This window comes from Pithys albifrons, chromosome 13 (genome assembly GCF_047495875.1).
Source record: "Pithys albifrons albifrons isolate INPA30051 chromosome 13, PitAlb_v1, whole genome shotgun sequence".
NCBI classification, from domain to species: Eukaryota; Metazoa; Chordata; class Aves; order Passeriformes; family Thamnophilidae; genus Pithys; species Pithys albifrons.
In genome coordinates this window covers 7,131,731-7,154,896 of record NC_092470.1, presented here as the reverse complement: position 1 = coordinate 7,154,896, position 23,166 = coordinate 7,131,731, and the positions used below count along the sequence as shown (strand labels likewise).

General features: G+C 41.1%; 1 protein-coding gene across 4 annotated transcripts in view; it reads right to left on the bottom strand.

The window, feature by feature from the left end:
• The window catches only part of THSD4 (thrombospondin type 1 domain containing 4), a 249,614-nt gene that overhangs the window by 69,556 nt on the left and 156,892 nt on the right, over positions 1-23,166 (bottom strand). The window lies entirely within an intron of this gene.

Genomic DNA, 23,166 nt, shown 5'->3' with positions numbered 1-23,166 from the left:
AGTTACAATTTAGTTAAAAGTAAGAAAGAAAACAAGCAGAGCTGGTAACTATAGTAATGGCTAATATTTTCAAATGCTTTCCTATAATATTCCTGTTGCTCTTAGATGGCTATAGCTCTGCCAAAACTTAACAACCCACACTGAAAATTACCTTGCCAGGGTCTTGAAACAAGCTGAACATTTCTTTTCAAAGCAAATAAACAGCAAAAATAATGTTGCTTTTTTTTCCAAAAACTGAGATTAAATAAAATTGTGTGTTTTGCAAATAGTTTTTAAAAGAACTTATAACTGGTTCACTCAGAAATGCTTGTACTTTTCTTTTTTAAGATCAAGAGCTCAAAATTGGCAAGAAGACTGAGACAGTATCAAGGATGTGATATTTTCTTTTCTTATGAAAAGATGCCCATGTCTAGTCAAGATTTAAACTCCTGAGTATCACCATGGCATCTGGTCAACACACACAACTTAAAAATTGGGCAGCACAACACTTAAAACCCCAATCATACTGTGTATGCTCCAGAGTTTCAAGAAAGTTCCAGACTTGGCCTGTAATTGCTATTGTCAGGAAGGAAAGTGCATGAAAACTGCCTGCAGCACAAGCAGCTCAGAAACAGGGTGTTTTACTGCACAGGGCTGAGGAAGGTACAGTCAGTGGGTGATAAGAACAGAAACTGGACCAAGGAATCCTGTCTTAACACTTTATCTGTTCAGCAAATAGCTGATATCCAGCAGCTTTCTGCCTAATGACTTTTCAACACTTGGTGGCCTTCATGAGAGTGCAGGTGATCTCCTGATGAAACCTTTTGGGAGAGCAGAGGTCTGCAGCTTTCCTTCTTTGAAAACAAATAAAGCTTCTGTTCAATACAGGAAAATGACAATATTCAAGCATATCTCTCCATAATAAGCTCTCAAACTCTTGCTATCTCTGCCTCCTGAACTCCTTATTCCTTCCCAGGTCACACAGGTGCAGTGACACACCCCAACACTGTAGCCATGCTAACTGGGTGGGGAGGTACCACCAGCAGGTAAGAAACATTCCTTCTTAGTGAGACAACGCTACATATTCTACTGAAGGGTCTAGCTTGCCTTTTACTTGGTTAGGCATTCCATAAGTGCTCTTCTGGCCCAAGGCACAGTGAAAGGGGATGGGCAGTGCCAAGTCCAGGCTTCAGAACCCAAGTCTCAAACCGGGCAGAGTGCAGGCAGGCAGTGCTCCCAGCTGCCTACTTAGTGCTCATTCTGGGCTGCTCCAAGCTCACACCCACTTACAGCAGGTTCTCATGGTCATCCCTGCCCTGGCCCCAGGACCACATTCCTGTCCCACAGCAGCACCAGGGCAGTGCCTGTGCGAGGAGGGTTCCACACACCCGTTCTGGCCTGAGCTCAGTCCTGCCCTGAAGGACACCAGGCAGCCATGAACAGCCCACGATAGGAAGGGGGATCACCACAGCTTCACCTCCACTCTGCCTACACATGCCCAACATCTCTGTCGTTCAATTAAGTCCCAGCCTGCATTATCAACCTGCAAAGCCATCCTATACTCCAGAGCAACGGGCTGAATCCAGCATTCTCCCTACCCTGAAAGTGATACTTCCCACAACAGGACAAAGCAAAAATTGGCAGTCTTTGGCCTTAGCAAAACATAATCAAACAACCCCTATGCCCTTTGATGGCACCCCAAAATCCAAGGAATTATCAAGCACTGATGTCCTGCAGCAACAAGAACTGAGCTGTTCTTTCAAGAAACTCGTATTCAACAGCGGGAGGTAATTTCGTAGCTGGACTCCTACAGTGAAAACCAGCATCTATTATATTTCTCATGCTAACAGCAAAACACACACAGCTTTTGCCCAGCACTTCTGTTCCTAGAATGTCCAATCCATCTGTTAGTAAATTAGCTTGGCCTCAGGGATTATGTAATATTCTCACTCACTCACTGTATGGCACCAATTAGACACAATTTCAGTTTCAGTCATATTTCAGACATTCCAAAATCTCTCACTCAAAGTACCAGCAAACTCACTGATGTAATTTAATTATTACACATTGTTTGTGCCAAGGCATGACAGTTAGGATTAATCACAGTCTGCCCATGCTTGATCCCCAGCAAATTCACAAAAACAACTCTTCTACAGCTCTTACTCTTTAGCCTTAGTTGCTCTTGTCCAAGTGCCTGATAAAGTAGATTAAGGAAGCCAAAGTAACACTGCGTTTCTATTCAAGGCAGATCCACATTCAGCTTCTTGCTGGAAATAAATACAGTTTTTCCTCTGGCTGTAAACTGAGGATTTTCTTCCATTTAATTCCGCCTTTTAAAAATTTATTACTCTTCCAGTGAGTGCTTTTCAAATAGAAAACTGTTGATTTATTTCACTTAGCTCTATTGTACTTACTGTGGCTTGAATGCAAAACCATTACTTTGCTAGCTGCTGTGAAGGACTTGAGTCCCATTCCTTTTTCAATCCTGCTTGCTTTTCTCCAGTCTTTTCTCTCTACTTTATCACTCAAGTATCTGTTTATTCATGGCAGGGGGGAAAGGGAGAGAAATTATGAAAAGTGTTGTGCTTAGCCTCATAAATTTGTTATCTGGGCACTGAACTCAACAGAATTCTGCGACTTCATTTATTGGAAAAAAACGCATATATTTCTCAATCAGGCAAACCCTGTGGAAAAAAATGTAGCACTTTTCCATAATATAGTTCAGCCGCAGCTAATGAGATGCAGGTACCACCTACCTACACTTCCCAGTGCCTTTGGATTGTGATTTACTGAACTGGTCCCACACAACCAGCAGGAACTCTGACTAATATTTGCTTTGGTACAGCAATCCCAACTGTTCAATGGAAACACAAATGCCCATCACAGTATGAACAGTGCAAATTCTCTGACATCCAGCCAGACACCCAGACAACTGTCTTCCTGCCCAATGCTGTCCTGCTTGCTCTCTCTTCTAGAAGGCCACAGCTGAAAAACCGCAATAATTTTTATGCTATTCATTAAAACCTGTTTTTGAGCACACCTACTCATTTAAGCTTTTATGGCACATACAGTTGAGAGAATTTCTGTATCCTCACCAGATTCTAACTTGCCTACGACTTCTCTCCGAATTTCAAATAGTATTCAATTCTTTAGAAATGTTATTTACTTCTGATCCTCCAAAACATCTCCAGTGCCCACCACAATACAATCTCTGGTCAGTAGTAGAGACAAAATACTTTCAGGTATGAGGAACTGCAAGCTTTGGCTACAGTGGAGATCTTACTCTGAATAAGGCTCTGAACGAGGCCTCCAGGACTGAGCTATAACTTGAGAATGTGCTACAAATAAGCAGAAACTAAAATAGAAGAGTCATATAAGTGTGTACAGTAGTAATAATAACTATATAAAATCCCAGAAAAATAAGCTGCCATCTATATATAAGGGCTTAGAAATGTAATTGTCTCACCTAAATGGATGCCACAAGGTGCCTCATACTGCTACTTCATAAATAAGCTAATCATTAGTTCATATGAAAATGAGAGTAACTACAGCATACACTCACGTGAACTTACACAACTGCAGAAAAAACCATACCTGAATAATTTCCTCATTCCAATCCTACAATATGTCCAGACTCACTTCACACACACATAGAAAAAGCAAAATAAACTCTTCCCTAACAGAAAGTAGTACAAAACAAGTAACTGCAAAACCAGGCAGTACAGTGTCAATAAAACCTCTGGCAAACTTACGTTCTTCCAATTAGAGAAACAGCCAAAAGCTATATGGAAACAGCCAAGAAAATACCAATGGCAGGCAAGGAAAGAGCCAGCCAAGCAAACACACTGTTTGGTTTCCTATCCGAGGAAGGAGAGAAGGAAGAGAGGTGAATTTCCACCTGGAACAAATTCATAAAGTAGTCCAGAGCACAGCACTCTGGCAGCTGGATTTGCTGTTGTACTGAACCAATATCCTGATCAAACCTGGCAGTGCTCAGGCGAGGATGTGTTTTGTGCATTTGCTCTATGTCAGTACCGAGGGAAACTGCACTGTGCCAGGCAGGGAGCAGCGCCCTCTGAGCACAGGGGAATCACAGCAGGCAGGCATTCCAGGAGCTCTGACTATCACACCCCGTACACAGGCAGAAGCACTCAGGAGGCAGCACGTGCCCTGTCCGACAGCTGTGTCACACGGCACAGCTCACATCTGCACCACACAGCACAGCTCACACCTGTGTCACAGCTCACACCTGTGTCACAGCTCACACCTGTGTCACAGCTCACACCTGTGTCACACAGCACAGCTCACACCTGCATCACACGGCACAGCTCACACCCATGTCAAGCTCACACCTGTGTCACAGCTCACACCTGCATCACACGGCACAGCTCACACCTGTGTCAGAGCTCACACCCGCATCACACGGCACAGCTCACACCCGCGTCACACGGCACAGCTCACACCTGCATCACACGGCACAGCTCGCACCCGTGTCAGAGCTCACACCTGCGTCACACGGCACAGCTCACACCCGCGTCACACGGCACAGCTCACACCTGCATCACACGGCACAGCTCACACCCGCGTCACAGCTCACACCTGCGTCACACGGCACAGCTCACACCTGGGTCACACGGCAGAGCTCACACCCGTGTCACAGCTCACACCTGCGTCACACGGCACAGCTCACACCCATGTCACAGCTCACACCTGTGTCACACGGCACAGCTCACATCCGTGTCACAGCTCACACCCGTGTCACACGGCACAGCTCACATCCGTGTCACAGCTCACACCTGCATCACACGGCACAGCTCACACCTGCATCACACGGCACAGCTCACACCCGTGTCACACGGCACAGCTCACATCCGTGTCACAGCTCACACCCGCGTCACACGGCACAGCTCACACCCGTGTCACACGGCACAGCTCACACCCGTGTCACACGGCACAGCTCACACCCGTGTCACAGCTCACACCCGCGTCACACGGCACAGCTCACACCCGTGTCACACGGCACAGCTCACACCCGTGTCACAGCTCACACCCGCGTCACACGGCACAGCTCACACCCGTGTCACACGGCACAGCTCACACCCGTGTCACATGGCACAGCTCACACCCGCGTCACACGGCACAGCTCACACCCGTGTCACATGGCACAGCTCACACCCGTGTCACATGGCAGGGAGGGAGGCAACAGCACACGAGGAGCTGCTCCTTCCAAAAATGTATGCACTAATACAGCAAAGTACTAAAATGCTCATTAACAAACTAGAGATGAAACAAAAAGAAACACAAAGGAATGAAGAAAGGAGAATGAATTAATCAATAAAACCATTACCCATTTCTTTGGAACCAGTATGTATCTTTGTATGTCTGACAGGGAAGGGCTCTCCCCACGAGGGTGCGTTCTTCAAGCCTGCAAGGTGGATTTTTTAGGTGAGGCACCAGTAAGTCACAGGCTAACACTTTCCCTAGTCCTTAAAATAATGAGGGAGGACTACCAAAACATGCAATATATGCCAAAATACCTGAAGGGCCATATAAATTGCTATCAACAAGATGTCATGAATTTGCTGAAAACCATTATTCTAATCAAAGCTATGCTCTTATCCAGGGCGTGTCTGCAGTCATGTTATACACACAACTTATCACACATGAATAAATATACTTTCATGTGAACATTCCAGACTGCATTTGTGTTGCTTACATCCACATTTAACATTCATATAATCAGCAAATTAAATAAAATACATGAAAAATTTGGCTGATAATTCAGCTCTGATGAAACTCCAGAGCTAAAATAAAAGACTGATAATAAAATGTTGTTTTATTAAAATTTACTGTAGGTGGGAAACTACTTAAACAGCATAAAGAAAGGAAAAAGATGTTACATAATACCACCATGTTGTGTTTTTTGTGATGACAGACTGGCTGTGAAATTGTAAGAAATTGCAAAGACTCTGCTGGCTGAGGCAAATCAGTCTCAAGGTAAAGATATCAACTGAAAGATTGATAATCAGATTAGCAGGGGATACAATGAGAAGATTTAACCTGCAAGCAACTTGCACAGACTAATCTCCATTCTGGTCCTAACTGATGGTTGACAAGTCGTTCTATTCCTACACAAAATTTTGAAAAATGTTTCTTTAGTTAGATTGCAGTTATTTCTACAGAATGCACCATAAAAAAACCTTACAAGAGCAGTTTCTTGAAATATTCCAATAGACAGAAGACACAGAGTGTCTTCATAGTATTTTCACAGAGACAAACCATAACTCTGAATGACTGACTTCTTCAAAACTGAAACAGAAGTCTGTGTAGAGAATTGTACCAAAAATATTAAGATTGTTATGGATGAAAACATACACAAGCTCTGTAAGAAATAGCCAAGCAATAGTTTTTAAAAAATGGCCTGTGTTGCTAACAAAAAAATACTGTTCTTACAAGAAGAACTGAGGAACATGATGGTTGTGTGCAGACCAGAAAGCTGAAGGCATCACAATTCACCAGGGCCAGACTGCACTCTGAGTGATGTGCTTGGCCTGATAACCTCATTCTTTATAGATACATAATTAAGCACCTAAGGTAGATGTCACTCTTTTGCAATCCAGCTCTTAATCATATAGCTTATAAACAATTGATGTGTTATATAAAAATGACAGTTCAAAGATAATACAATTGCTACCAGTAGAGGTAATTACATGAAACACTTTCTGTTAAAATGTCTTCAAGCTGTTTTGTTATTTCACACTGATGAAGCACAGCAATGCTTCTGGTAATCACAGTTATGCTATGAGGGACTTTTCTCCTTCTTTAGAAAGCTCTGACCAGACCAGGACTGGTGCAGATGAGCTTTTGCCAGTGGCCCTCCTGCTCAAGAAGTGAGGCTGAGCGAGCTGTGTGGTAGTGGGGACCACTGTACCTGTCACACTACAAAGAAACAGGCTGGAAAAACCAATTCTGTAATCCAACACCAATGCTGAATAAACTGCCTGAAGGGCAAACTAACATGAAGCAGAGCCAGAATTTTCCACTACTCAGTGCTCTGTACATGAAACAAAGCCAAGAGTTTCCACCACCGTGTGCTCTGCAGCCTAAGACCAAATAGATATTCAAGCCCCCAGTTAACAGGACAGGAGGAAAAGTAATTCTGTGCTCCTCCACTACACTGAGCAGGATCAATGACCAGGAAATTCAAGGAGTTTATGCAAGGAGCACAGACTTGCAAAATGTAGGATCAGGAAATTTTATAAAGACCACAGAACTTGGCCTATTATATACTTACTATATTACTTTTAAAATATTTTCTTTCTGAAGAATTTATCCCAGATTGCATTCACCATTTCATAAGAAGCTGTAAAAAAGTCACTACATGATTTTTTTTTACTATGTATCTATTAAACATCCTTGTGCATGGATTAGAATTAAAAGAAATCATGATTTAAATCAGACTGTCCATCCATATGTGATGATTAGTTTCCAAAAGAATGATTTCTGTTACACTGGATACAATGCATACAGTCTCAGTAAAGAAAAGTCATATCATAGAGAGTTTTAGAAACCTGACGCTAGAATTAAAAAAGAGCCTAACTATTCTCCTTGCTACCCTAGAGCAAAATTAGCAGCACTTTGAAGTTCTGACACAAAATCTTCAAAGAGTCTGGGTGATGTACACTGTTTAAAAGGAACTATGCAATCTGCAGACCTGAATAAACTATCCCAGTTGAGGATCGAGCTCTTCCATGCCCTCCCTCCAGCCCTGGGTGATTCCAGCCCTCCCTGGCAGCCTCCCCTTCCCTTCCCTTCCTCCTTGCCCCTGCCACAGACACAGTCCTGGGATCAGAGATAGCTTCCAGGATGCCAAGGTTCAGCAGGAGGTCCCAGCAGTGCTTCCCCATTCTGTTTCCACATTGCTTCAGGTTCTCCAGGCCTATGCAGAGCACCACAGACTAGAGCCACTCTGGTACCTCATTGAGCCACCAACGAAGAGAGGAGATAAACCGATCCTAGAAAAGCAAATGTGCCTGTGCAATTCCCATCAGCCATCCCCTGGGCCACAGGAACATTTCACCAGGCCACATTTATGGCATTCCCAGCCCCTACAAGCAGGAAAGCACAAAACCCAGAGTCACACGAAAAATTCCAGGCCTCACATCCTGTTCAGTAGTGAACTCCTCAGCAACTAGGAAGATGCTCCTGCTACATTTTTGCTGTGTAAGTACTCCTGGCTTGCTTCTTCAACAGCTTGCATTTTGCTTGGACATAGGCACAAGGGAAAAGTGGGTGTAACACACTAGTATTCCGATTTCCTTATAATTTAAAACTTATTTTGTACTGTTGTGTAAAAACGATACACTCATCTGGGCATCTGCTGACCTGGGCAGTAAACACTGTGCTGAGGAAAACTCTAACCGCGTTTCACTGGAGAAGCTTCTAAACCAGGCTGTTAGCAGTAGATAATTTTAAGATGGACTTCTGGTATATTTATTGTATTGGATAAGTAAACAGAAGTTTCCTGGACTTGGTTCAAGGTTTTTATATTTATGAGATATTTGCCAGTCTTTGTTTTAAACTTAGAGCAAGAAAAAGCAAGTACACTGCTGTATTTCACAGCACATCTACTCTGTTACCACATGACAAAAATACCAGCCATACTAATACTTACTCTAATTCATTGAAGAGTATCTTCTTAAACTTGGCAGTACAGTACAAAGAATTCCAAATGTAATTCTTAGCATCCCCAGCCCAAGACACTGGCAGAGTTTAGAAGCCAGGCTTTCTCAAGAGGAATGCTTTTAACTTCAACACTAGCAGGGCTGAAATTATTGTAGAAAAAAGTGTATTTCCTTTTTCCTTCAAACACCCACTGTCTTCTGTGCAATTCAGCCCAAGGTTATAGAAAACTCCATGTTCTAAGTTTGGTGATCCAAATCCTTCAGTCTTTACTTAGGCAAAACTCCCACTGAAGTCAGTGAAGTCAGTGGGAGCCTTGCCTGGGTAAGAACTGCTGGGTTTGGCTCTGAATGTACATGGCTCTGTAAGCTGAGGAGAATGGGAATGAAAGTCATTGCTGCATGTAAGCAGCTCATGTTTCCAGCCATGAAAATCATAAATTACTTTAGAACACAAAAATACAAAATGGGTTGAGCTGGAAGGGACCTTGAGGATCATCTTGTTCCAGCCCCAGGTTGCTCCAAGCCCTGTCCAACCTGGCCTTGGACACTTTCAGGGATAGGGCAGCCACAGCTTCTCTGGGCAACCTGTGCCAGGGCCTGCCCACCCTCACAGGGGAGAATTTCTTTCTTGTACCTAATCTAACTCACTCTCATATACCAATGAGCATCCTCATAATTTTGTGTTACTTACATTAAGTTGTAGAACACATAGGACAGAAGGAATAAAGAAAGGCTTGTATGACCACTGACAGCACTAAGTGACCAGGATGACACTGTGTGCAGTTACAGCTTTTCACTACTTCTTACAAAGCAACCATGAAAAAAATTCTGGCACCTAAAATAAAAACGAGGACCTAAAATAAAAACTTCCCTAAAAAAAGGCAGGCAATGATTACCTGAACACGCAGCTCTGCTCTGAGCTGTGTATCTCAGGAGTGGGAAACTGCTGAAAGCCTCATGTTATGAGTCCTGTTGTAACTCATGAGAACCCATTGCTGAGTATGCCCCATAGCCAGACTAGAGAATTTAGGTTCAGAAATGCTTCACAGGAAACAACCACTTGGTTACTTTACAGACAGAGTATCACTGCTGTGACATGTCCATTCTGGGTCTCAAGGCACCTCAGCCCGCCTGCCCTTGCCTGTGTGAGGGTATTTTCTCTCACACACAGGTGCATACTCTGTGGGAGTTTGGTCTGTGTTCTCAGATTCGGACAGCCCTAAACACCATCAGTATTGGGAGAAAACAGATGTGGGGGTTAAGAGCAAAAACTAGTTCAAACAGAAGTGAAACAATTACAAGCTTTACAATGAAGCATAAATTTGATTAAACCCATCAAAGCCACCCTTTGACATTCCACAAAACTACATTTTAAGTAACATGCTTCATTTTTCATTTGTTTCTGCATGTGTTCTTTCTCCCCCCTCCTTTTAACTTCTTTTGACTCAAATTCATGTTTCCAACCTTCATACACTCAACATTTTTGCTCAATTTGAGCTGAAGACCTTGATAAGACTGCATGACACAGCACTAATAAATTAATTAACATCCTAACTCCTCTTGTCAATGTTCTGTGTTCTGCACCTGTAAGAAACCAAGCCAAAACATCCTCACTGACGTACCAACCACAGTACTTTTCAAAAGATGTTTGTAAGCTGCAACTCCACAAATGCTCTTCAGGGAAACTAATTGGCTTGTTAACCAATGGAAAATCCTTAATTCAATCCCAAGTCTGAGGAAGTAATATGTAAAGAACTCTAAAGTTTTAAAAACAACTTTTGCCATATTCAGTATACTTAAAAAGAAAGATTAAACCTTTCCAGTGAACAGAGGAACAGAGTGAACCACACATGGCAGTTGTCCCATTGTCCTCACAGGACTGCATGCAGTCTCACTGCACTAGACACAGAAACAAGATTACTTTTTTAGAAATCTCTCTAACTTTTAAGACCCCAAATTCTAAATTATAATTCTATTTTTTTATTATTTATTCTTTTGTGGCCTCTTTCCACCATGGTTCAAGAGAATTTTGGGACACAATCCTATCAGACCGAAGTTGTTGCTGGACTTCATCAATAGAAGCCTGTGGAAGACAAGAAGGATTTGCTGCAGGAGATGGACCCCACAGACTTGCACTCCAAATATCTGAAAGGTCCATTAATGGGATACTTACCTGCACCAAAATCCTACACCTCTAGATCAGTCAGCACATATTCTCACCCTCTAAAACCCCAGGGCTGCCATCTGATTGCCTTCACTTAGATGCCATTCCTACTGTGAGTCCTTCATGACTTGCAGGAAGGGAAAAACTTCAGCTTTCCCACACAAATTGAATTCTTAAATCAAAACCTAAAATAATTATACTTAAGGAGGGGAAGGGGGGAAATGGATGCAACAGGATGCAAAACTGCATTTCCAGAAAGTTCAGGTCTGTGATACAAGCACAGATTCTCACCTTCCTCACACAAAAAGCTGTTTTCAGTAAAAAGAAATCTGTCTTCTTTGCACCCCTAATATTTTCCAGTAATGACCAGAAGGGGTTCTCTCCCTCAGGTTTATCTGAAAGAAGCCACCCAACACACTGACATTGCATTTGGGAAGGAAGCCATGCCAGTTTGTTATGATGCCACTGTTGTACTTGCCTAAAAAAACGTGGACAAAGGCAAGTGAAAATAGGGAATCTGTAGAGTCAGTGCTCCTGCAAATGGACTGGCATGCAGGAGTACCATAAACAAGAGCAGTGAGGAGGGAAATTACCTCGAAGATTAAGATGTAAAGAAGGTATCACCTTGTGCCACTTCACACAGAGTTGGTTTAAACCTCTGAGGCACTTTTCTGCCTCTCCTCTGGCAGGAATGCTGAACTGTGCTGTGGCAGATATTCCCCTCACTTGCATTTCCCACTGCTTTAAAACCAGGAGAGGAACTGAACTCTGCACATTGCTGATCCAGACCAGTGCATTTCAGAAGGGACAGAGGAAAACAACAGGAAACAAGTCAGAGGGCAAATAAATATTACTACTTAAGCCTTCTACATAACAGGAAAGCACTAACTCCTCAAATGAAAAATCCATGCTGTTCTACCAGGCTGCCATGACAGATCTTAGAAAGACACAGACAGTTTTATGGTCTTATAAGTGTTCTTTGCTGAAAGGGAAACTTGGAAGTAATAAAGCATTTTCTTATAACTGAAGCCTGACCACAACTGCTGCCAATTCAACAGCAAACTGACTTCAAGTATGTGGAGTCAGATGGTTTCAGCTCCACCGCTACAGGGAAACCAACCCTGCAGGCTGGCACAACCACTGCCTGGAAACCTGCCATGATTGTGCATTGAGTTAAGCTCCAGATAGACTGTAAGGCCTGAACTTTAAACCATTTGTATTTTTAATGTACACAAATAAATTTAAGGCTGCATAAAAAACTGTCATGCTTCAGGGATTAACCTCTAATAACCTCTGCTGCTATGTTAACAAAGACATTTAAAATCTGCCTCTCCAAGTTACACAGGACTCAGGTTAATGAAGGCAATTCAAAAAGAAATTTTAGGGCCTCATTATATCTAATAAGGGATTAGTGACACCAGCAATTTTTAAGACCATTTGTGGACACTTTGATGCTGCCCTGTGGCTTGGGACTCCCTCATTTTACCTCAGGATTCCCAGATGAACCTATGTTTGAAAAGGTGAATAGAACATTACAGAAGTGAGTAGCATGGAGGACATGGAAATGGAAACCACCTTCAGGATGTCAGGACATGCAGCTTTCCTTGGGGAGCAAAGGGATCCTCCCAGCACTGCACCAGAAAAACATGGCAGTATAAGCCCATCTGTTAGAGCATCCATACACAAATTACCTGTTCTAGATGTCACGACATCAGAAAAGCTTTCTTTGAAAGATCTGATTAACTGGACAGTAAAGGATCCCTATTCCTGATGTCAGCCTGCAGCATCATAACTGAAGCAGCTACAGAAATCAATGCATTGAGAGGAAGCAGCTAAAGCTGGCCAAACAATTCTGATGACATTCCAAATCAGATAAAAACCCTCCCAAAATATAAGAAGGCTGTTTTTATTCTTGGTTGCTATTGTAGAATTCCATAATCTTACATGTTTTCAGGGAAATTGTCAAATATTCAGACTATCCATGTTTTGCAGGTTTATTTCCAAACAAAAGGAACATTCCTAAATTTAACTACTTATCTCAGAACTTTCAAGGACAAAAGGAAAAAGGAAGAAAGATGGAAATTGTCAGGTTTAGAAGAAAAATCATTTAAAAAGGTGACCTGTGACAAAAGTTGGACATCCTTACCACATGGACAATTCTAATCTTGTATTCCAGTATGACTATTTAAAGCTTCTTTTTTTTTTTGTCTAGACAAAACAATAAAAATTCTTAAAAGAGAAAAATAGCAGGAAGAAATGTCTAATTTTTAATTAAAGATTAAAAATTTGCAAAAAACCAAGTTTTTAAAAAGTTGAAAATTACAGTTTTCAGCAGTTACTGTAACTGTTGTGATCACCAAACAAAAGAACTGTCAGAAAAACAATCACAATACTGACATACTCTTTTTCCTTAAACAAAAATATCCTCTGTACTTAAGACAGACAAAAAACCCAAAAAGAGGTAAAAGAAATACTGAAAAAGGGAAAGCAAGGATAACGTTGTAATAATTACTGTAATGCCACAAAGTGCTAGAACAAATTTTTATTTTTCTTAAACTCCCAACTGGAAAATACTGAGTTTAGTCTTTGACTTGACCTGAGAGCTCTCCTTTGCAAGGTCTCTGAAGCCACATGCAAAGACTTCCTCACACCCAGTATGGACATCAGACAGAAAACCCTCCACTGATCACCAACCATGGCACACACAGCAGCTGCATCAGGGAAGAACATTTACCGTCTGGAGAAAAGAGGAACAATAAGGCTGAAATAACACCACCCTCCCAATGCAGCATTACTAATTAAATATTCATCCAGCTTAGAACCCAACATTCTGTGAGACTGATTTCATTCAACTTCCATAGTTTGATTCTTCTGCCTGTTGGCAGCAGATTGTTGCCCAGGCAGAGCTGTCTGCAATTAACTGGTACAAGGCATGTGCCTGGGCACTCCTGGAATTACACACAGATCCCTCACCAGCCTCCCCCTTTTGACAATGTTTCAAAATTAGGTTTAATGAATAAATAAATACATAAAAATCAGAAACTTATTAGGCCGCAGGACTTCTGTGAATGAAAAAGGAACAGCACTTCTGCTTAATTTTAGCACTGAAATTCTAAAATTTTAAATGGTTTGCACAGAGTTTAGTCAGCTCTTACTATTTTTAGAAATCCCCCACACCAGATGTTTTTTCATTCTTATATTGCAGGATACCACATTTATTTCCAGACCCTCCAAACCAATGCACTGAGAACTCAGCCACTGACAGATACTTGTATAATGCACACAGGAAAACTTGCATCTAATCAAGGCAGCAGGATCTCGCTAATGACACCTTTCCTTAAATCCTCAGTTGCTGAGATCAAACCCCTATTTATGACAGTTTTAAATCAGTGACCGTTTGGCTTTCATCATCTTCATCGGAGCCAAAACTTCACCTTGACATTCCTGATGCTGATCCTCCACTTTTGCTTCCCTGCAATGTCTCCCTAATGAAGTCTCCAATAGTTTGCACAAGGCTGATTGTTTTTCAGGTCATTTCCTTACTTTTCTTGGCCAAATCCTCTTAAAGCAAACAATGTTTTAAGCAACTTCTGACTTTCTAGAATTTTGCCAACTGTTTGTGATGAAGTACAAATTTCCTTCTGACTTGAAGCAGAAGTATTAGCATTTTTAGCAACATCAGTTTGTTATCCAAGAACTAACTCCTTACCCTTTACAGGGAGATGTGAAGTTCTGCAACTTTTAACTTGATTGCTGGGCATTCCCAGCTTTCCCTTCGACAGAGAGAAGAACCCAGTGCTGAAACCTGAGCAAGAACGTTGCTATGGTACTCTAAGCATTGAAATTTGTACTTGCAAGTTCTGAAGTGTTTATCCTTCACTAAAATACAGCTCCACCAGGTTCTTAATGCTTATTTAGCAGCTAGAAACAGCTGCAGATGTTAACTTTTGATCTCATCTGCTCTCAATAAATTCCTAAAATGAATGGCTGCATATACAGCTGGAGCTACACCAAGTGCCATTCTTTCCAAGGACTAATGGACTTCTGTGCATCAATACTGACTTCTGACAACGTGGAAACTGTGTTACATTTTTTCAAGGAACTCCTACCTCTTCAGAACCCTGTATCTTGTCCTGTAATTCTTCCTTTGGGAAATTCATAGAAGAATTAGCTGGCTCGTTTCTCACAAGCAGAATCTACTGCAGTGAGAATGACAAAATTGAAATATGCCTATAATGACTCAATGTACCCCTTGCTAAAGCAAAAATGATGGGCAGAAAAAGCCCACACTTACGAAGCAACATTTATTACCACCTTTAAAACAGTGTGATGTTTAGGTAGTTTGTTAGGAGTGAGAACAAAGAAGAAACCAGAACTGTACTTGATGGATTCCTGGCTTGATTCTGAGACAAAGGTTCCTTTAAAGCCTCTCAGTATTGACACAGTTATGTGAAGGGAAGTTAGTACCTCTAAAAATGAGACTACTAACCTTTCTAATTTATTCTGAACAAGTTATTCTGTCTGTTTACCTTGAACTGAACCCTAAGCATGGTTTTACTTTGTTATTAACCACTTTTACATGGTTAGAAATCAATTCTGTGATTAGAAATAAAGCATCACGACATTGGTTCTCACTCCTCATATTTCTCACTCTCATCTGAAAATCAGAATTGGTCATCACTCAGGAATTAAAGCAGGACACAGTCCAGCCTCTGCTGACTTGGTCTTCCTAGACAGAATCCCCAACAGCCACTGTGGGACAGCTGCATGCATTAGGTATTTTCTTCCTTTCACTATCAGAGTAGTGCAGTGGTGGAGTTACTTACCACTTTGGTCATTTCCTGAGCCATAATAAAGCAGCAGAAGAAATCTCTCTGTTTCTTATGTTGATCATTCCCAATTACTGCTGTCTCTGGTAATGCACTGCCCATCCCAGTGCCAACCCATCCCAGAGCACCTCAAGGAATGACAAATGTTACAGAGCATTTGGTGTATTTTCTTCCAGAGATGCCCAGGACAACACTGAATAGTTAACCTTGAAATACCAGACCATCACCTGAGTGCCTGACATTCTCAAAAGGATGAGATGCAGGCCCAGAGCAAATGATGTTGTAGTCATGAGCAGGGTATGAGTGTGCTCTCCTCAGTGCCATGGGGCTACAATGTCCCTATCACTTATTCTCTTCTAGTTTCTCCACAGCAATAAGAAAATCTGTTCCTGAGTTTCTCACTATAAAATATATATAAGGAAATATTTAACAAAACTGTCTTCAACAGATTGGTTCAAATGAGATAATTCTGCCATTTCAGCAAGAATTTTCCACTTAATGAGGAAATAAGAAAAATAATTTATACAGTTATTCAGTGTCCTTGTGTTTTTCCAGAGGATATTGGCTCATAGCTAAAACATCAAAACAGTTGGTGCCCCTGGCTAGAATACTTCACTATCACCTGCTCGTTTGAGCACTAAATAAATCTCAGTTTTCAAGTACTTACAAGCAGGAGCCCAGCACGTGTTTCAGACGTTCTGTCACATTTTAATACACCCTCCATGCACTGAGTGTTGTCAAACGTGGCTTTGTTGTCTCTGCAGCAGTTACTTAAAGCTTGTTTCAAATGTATAGTGAAATTACCACATTAAGAGAAAGAAGAGATCTTTCCTCAGAGGGAGTGATTTTTTTATGGTAAATGGATTAACTGTTTGGGATCAAAATGCAGCATTGCCATATGCTTTTACCATTGCCCCTGTAACTTCAACTTCCAAGGAACAAGGAGGCAATTTGGTACTAAACTACCAAGCCTCCTACTGCTATGTTATCATTTACCTGTGATGACTTACATATCAGCATCTTTTAAAAGAACAGTTCTAAAAACCTTTCAAATTTTTGATTAAAAATTTTTACAACAAAAGGATTTTTCTCTGAGGTCAAAATGTTTAAGGATTTATTCCCAGCACCATGACAGTTTGGGAAGAAATCTCATGAAAAATGGAAGCAAACAACATGCTTCAGTCAAAAAGCAGTTATGGTTGGAAGGATTAATTTATTGACTCCTAATTCACCTCATTCTCCTGTTGACTGCCAAGTAGGTGGGAGTGGAAATTTGACAAAAACTTCTGCCTCTTGATAAAACCTTCCTCCCAGCCCACATGCTGGGAAAATAATATCTGTAACCCATGAAGAAACAGAACGACAGCTCCAGGCAATGACATACACAGGCAAAGCTTTCATTTAATATGATCCACTTTCATGTGTCTCATTTAGAAGGGGTGTTTAAAGAGGAGCAATGTGGCTGCTGTCAGTGCTATAATTGCTGTGGTGGTGCCCTTGGGTCCTGAACACAGCAGTGACTGCGGTTGGATCCCTGCTGTCCTTCTGGCTGCGAGGAACACTTGGGGATACTGAAGGGGCAGTGAAGGAAGCAACAGATCAAGCAAGGACAGGGACATGTGTCACACATACCAGCCCCTTCTATCCACTGTTCTTCAAACACACAGTAAACATGTGCTTTCTGGGCCTGATGCCTGAATGATTCCCCCCAGCTCTTGACTCCCAGGCTCTGAGCAGCAGCTCAGGGAGCACTGCTGGTAACCCATCCACAGCAGCATTACCTGCAGCAAAGCTGGGAGCACTTTTACTTTTACCAGCAGTGCATTTGCTTAGTTACTTATCACAGTCTCTTCTGTGTGCCAGGTCTCCCTTCCAGAAAGGCTGGGGAATTCTAACAATCAATTTGTTTCCCTAAAATGTGGCCATCACACCCACAGACAGAATGTACCAGTGCTGTACACAAACTGAAGGATAATCTCAGAGACTGGGGGGAGCGGGAAGTGTTTTAAGAAGTGATATCACTTAAAGGCAACCACCAGGAGTTTACAAGAATTTCCATTCTTTTAATTAAAGATTTTATGAGCCTTGGAACACATTCCTGTGCCCTATTATACATCAGAGCACTTAAAATTTTCAAGCCTTATAACATTGCCATAAAGAGATAGGAAACCCAAAGAAGTCTTTAGAAGAAAGACCTATTTATACAATGACAGTTATGATTTAAAAAATAATTGCAGGGACTTATTCTACTTACCAGATCTTTATTCCTCCCTTTTCTGTTTGTGAATACCTTTCAATAGATCCTAATATAAACTACCTGCTTTCTAAATTCATTGCTCCATTTTTATGCTGAGCATGTTTGGAACAAATAATAGAATACTAAGAAATTCAAGTTAAACTCACTGTGCCAAAAAAAAAGGCATTTATGTTATAGTGATAAAAACACATTCATTAGAATTAAATTTTAAGATAATTATTACTTCAAAAAGCAAAGATGGAAAAAAGCCCCAACAAATTAAAAGAACAGATACCGATAATGAAATATGATAAAGAAAGTATTTTTGCAAACTGTTAGTTTCTAGGGAAAACAGTATTTCCATGTGAAAAATTCATGGCACATTTATTGAAACATATGTCTATCTAATTAGTAATCCAACAAGTTTCTAGAACAGCTTTCCAGAAAATGGTCTCTGAACCATGTCTCAGAAACAAATTAGCTCATCCATCACCCGTAACCATTTATTTGGTAATGACTTAATGAATTTAGCTTAACTATGGTGGGGCTGAGCACGGTGCTGTAATTACTGTGGGAATTACCATAGCCCTCAATCTGTCTTTTAGATGTTTATGGCACGGAACAAGAAGCTCAGCATAGGCTGAACCAGAGCCCAAAGTCAAAAGGCTCTGGATCCAGGCTAATGATCTGAGAGCTATTAAGGAAGTATCCTTGCAGCCTTTGCTCTGTGCACAGCACTCTGCTGGGATTCCACTCCTGCCTTTCCCCCAAGAACAGGCAGGGATACCCTGGATGGGAGGAACTGAACACCACACAGAGATCTCGAGATTAAAACTGGAAGAACATTTATTCTGCCTCATCACAAAGGCCGAAAGAACATATTTTGAGTCATTTTGCTAGAGTGTAATTAACTTCAAACTGAACATCCTACAACACTAAGTCTACATCAGAGCTTTTTAAAGTAAAACAGGGCTTTATTATTAATACTACAGTTGAGACAGACAACAAAGCCAGAAGGGCGAGGCAAGAAAGTCAGGGGTCAAAGAAAGAAATGTGTACTGCAGTACCTACAGCAATACAGAGCATATTTTTATAATTTGGGCAGGGCTGTGGATATTTACTTGACAGGATTATTTTTCAACTGTGGTATGTCTCACTTTCAGATGTTTTACTGGTGATGTCAACAGTTACTGCCATATGTAAATTACCATCTGCTTTTTCTAAGGCAGAAGAGGGTAATTTTAAAGTAAATCCAAATAACTTTCTTTTACGTATGCTAAATAAATAAACGGATCAATCCCTCCTTAGTTATCAGTCCACACAGGTTCTCAAACATTCTCATCCTTCACAAACAGAAGGGTTAAGGGTGATGTTTTATAGGAAAATAATAGTCAAGATGACAAATCAATTTCTTGGGAGAATCAATGGAAACCCCATTAACCTTGGCTTGCAGATGGGAATACTCAGGTACAGAGAGGAGAAGTTATTCTGTTACTATGTCAGTAGAGAAATTATGTTTTCTTATATGGCCCCATGGAATTCAGAGATGAAAATGCTTGTTTTATTGGGCCACATCATGTGCTCCCTGCCCAGAATTGAAGGAGTGGCATCAGCTGAACTGCAGCCTGGTGACTGAGCACAGGTTAACTAGTTCCTTTCCTGGCCATACAGAGTTTCTCTGAGACAGTGCTCAGATACAAAACTCGTTATGTGCTAGAAAGGCTAATTTGTCAAGCATATATAAAAGTCATTCTTAATGATAACTGTTTGAGCTTCTAAGCTGCATTTTACCTCTGTGGCCCTGGAATTTATAAGTAACAGCTGTGTAATAGCACTCCTCTAGCTCACAGGACTAGCATAAGGATAAAAAAAAAAATTGAAGATGACAGAATCCACAGATAGAACAGTAATTAAAGCCATGCCGATGTGACTGGAAACATAATGTTGAATGCAATAAATGGAGACCATGTTCATTCTCCATGCTGCCCTTCCCCAGAGATGGAGGAAATTGCCTCTCCCAAGCCCCTGGGAGCTGCTCAGGAGCTGCCCCTGTGCCTGTGCCCAAGTGCACACACCAGTTGCCACACGTGCATCAGGTCTGACCACACAACACCCAGAGATTCCACTAAGGTCAGAAATTTTACTCCAACAAGTCACAACAAAGAGTTAGTTCTTGACAAGAAATAAGTCAGTCAAGAGACAGTGTCAAAAGGGCCATGACCTCAACATGTTTGGGTTTTTGTGGTTGTTTTTTTTTTCCCCTCTTGCTTCAGCAGTCTGTTTCTGAGATCAGCCAGGGAAAGCTCCATTCCTACTGTACCACATGGAAATAAGTCACAATGCTTATTTCACAATGTTTAGGATGAACTCTCAGATGTTTCTTGCAATGGGTGCCTTTGTGTAGTGGGGATTGTGACACCTGAACCAGTTCAGAGCCAAATGACCTTTTAAGATGTTGACAAGTTCACTCTGCCCCTTCACTTTGCCCCACACTGCAGACAGCCCAGCCACTGTGTGGGGAAATGAATGAGAGCTCAGGACAACGGGCTCCTCTACCTTCTTGTCTGTTAATCCCTGGTCCTGGAACTTGGGACACTGCAGAGACAACCGTTCCATGTGTTGGCCCCACAAGCTCCTGAGGAGACCCAGCAGTGCCTGCAGCACACCAAGAACCACCCTCAAAGTTGCTCACTCCCATTAGTTTAGCAGATAGAATGTGGTAATTTCACCCTCTTTATGCCCAAATTCCAAAGAGAAGCATTTCACATCTGTGAAATTTATTTATAATAAATAATACATTAAAAGAACTCTTGAGGACATTGTTTAGTATCTTCTACACCTCATGTTGAACTACTTTTAGCTTTATTTGTAACAGTTTCTAGTATTCAGCTCTTCTTAAGCTAAACAGTACCCACATATTTATATAAAACTTTTGCTTCTATAAACAGCTTGATTAACTGTAGCAAAGATCCTGTTACCTGATCAAATACTACTCAAGAAGTGAAAAGAATTAGGTTTAAATCTTACAAACCTGTTCCTATTCACTTAAACATGTTGAAAGTTCTGTGTTAAGTCATTGATTGTGTATTTTTATGATTAGCCAGATTATGATTACCTGTCACACTAAAATACACATCAAATCAACATTTGAGTTACAGGTGAGGCTCAGTTTCCTTTGTCCACACATTTTGGGAGCCAGACAGAATTTTCTACATGTGAATAGAAACAATTCAAACCAAACTCAGAAGGGTACAGTTTGGTTTTGCTTTATTGCTGAGAAGGACAGGCTGGTGACTTCAGTACATTTTCTCAGCTTCACTGACAGCTGTACTGAGGCAGGCAGGGCTGATGGTGCTCATTGATGGTGAATTTGTACAAGGTTAAGGAAGCTACTCAGGTGCAAGAATTCAGCTGAAACAACTAAAATCTGAAGGAATGTGAAATTCTCTTCTCAAATACCTATCAGGTATACTGAGAAAACTATTGAAAAGGTTGCCTGCTTGTGAGTGAAGAATAATGACAGACTTTGGAGTACGTGAAGGATGGGCATGGGTTGTTCCTCAGGAAAACTCCTTAGCTGCTCAAAGATTTCTCAAGCCCAATGTATCTGGTTAAACCAATGATTTTTGTGCTAGAGATGATTCCAAACCACCAGATTAAAGATGTGTGAAAGAGGAGACTTTGATTGAGTATTGTTTTCAAACGAGGAGTTCAACATTCTCTTCTCCTAAGCAACACATACAGAAAGAAACTTTGGGCTTGGCCACTACAAATGTGGTGCAAGTTGCAAAGCTCTACAACCTTATTTCCCTCCTGGAAGGAAAAGTGATGCAATGCAGTTTCACTGACTTCATGCCAAGTCATGTCTTAAATCAACAACAAATCAAAAGCAGAACACAATCACACACGCATTAAAACAAATGTTAGAGGGTTCCTTAAGATTTATAAGGGAAAAAAGGTAACACTTGGATTTTTGTAATTTTCTGTTTAACAATCCAAGTTCTGCAGCATTAAAATACAGAGAAAGCAAGTTGGCAAGTAAAGCAGCTTCCCATTGACTTTATAATCTATCAAAACCTGACACTTTTATGAGCAGAACTCTAAAAAATACATACCTATAAATCAATTAAAATATTCAGAGAAGTATACAAAGCAGTTCAAAAGAGCACAAAACTACAATACAGGTTCCTTTAAAAATGGCTTCTCACTTATATTCTGTGTCTTCAATTCAGTGTCAACCACAGGAAAAATCTTTACTGAGCAATTTCCCAGAGAAATAATATTTCTGTAGCCAGGGTTCTGCAGCTGGAGCAGGGAATGGCACAAGATTATCGGGTGGTCTCTTACAATACAGGACAAAGAAATATTATATTAATAACAGTAGCCACAGTATATTTTTTGTTACGGAATTTTCAAAATTAGCCATATGAATATAATAAAGGGGAAAGTTTCTCACTACCTACACTAAAACCTAGAACCTAAGATTCACTGACAAAGTAACAAGCCATTTTTCATATTCAGTCTGCTGTATTAGCTGAAAAACTAAGAACAGTAGTACAGTTTCAAGTACTTGGCATATGGATCACAGTGCTAAAACATTCCACATTGCACTTTTACAGCAGAAATTCATTTCCAGGTAAGAACACAGCATTGCTTTTATTTTACTCACTAACGAGGATAATTGGCAGGCAACGCTGCTGCTGCTCTAGATTTGGCCTTTATATGGATCTCTGAAGACCACATGTGCCTGCAGTGGTGACAGAAATATTTTCCATATGAGCCACCCCAGAATTTAAGGTCCCTCAGTGTGGACAAGGTGAGCCCATCTATCATTTTCTGTGCTCAGTAACAACCAACCGGGAAGTTAAAAACTTCTGTGACAACTAGAGGGCAATGATCAGCTTCCACTTGCTCTGATCCTCAAACCACTGAAATTTGTTGAGACTTTGCTGAAAACTTTTCCCTGCTTTAACCAGATCAAAAGCAGCACAAGATTTCACAGAGACATTTTCTTGAATCAAAATCATTACTGCTTCTCTTACTAAAGCAGCCTGGAAGCAAAATAAACTTTATATATAGACACATGAACTACAGAGCATCAACCACACGCTGTTGGTTTTTTCCAGTTCACTTCCACTTTCTTTTACCAGGGAAAGTAATTGCTCTGGACTTCATTAGGCTACTCTAAAGTTATGACAGGGCTAACAAAAGACAAGGCTCTAAAGCAGAATCACTGTTTGCAGATTTACTTAAGGAAGGCACATGTATGGAACA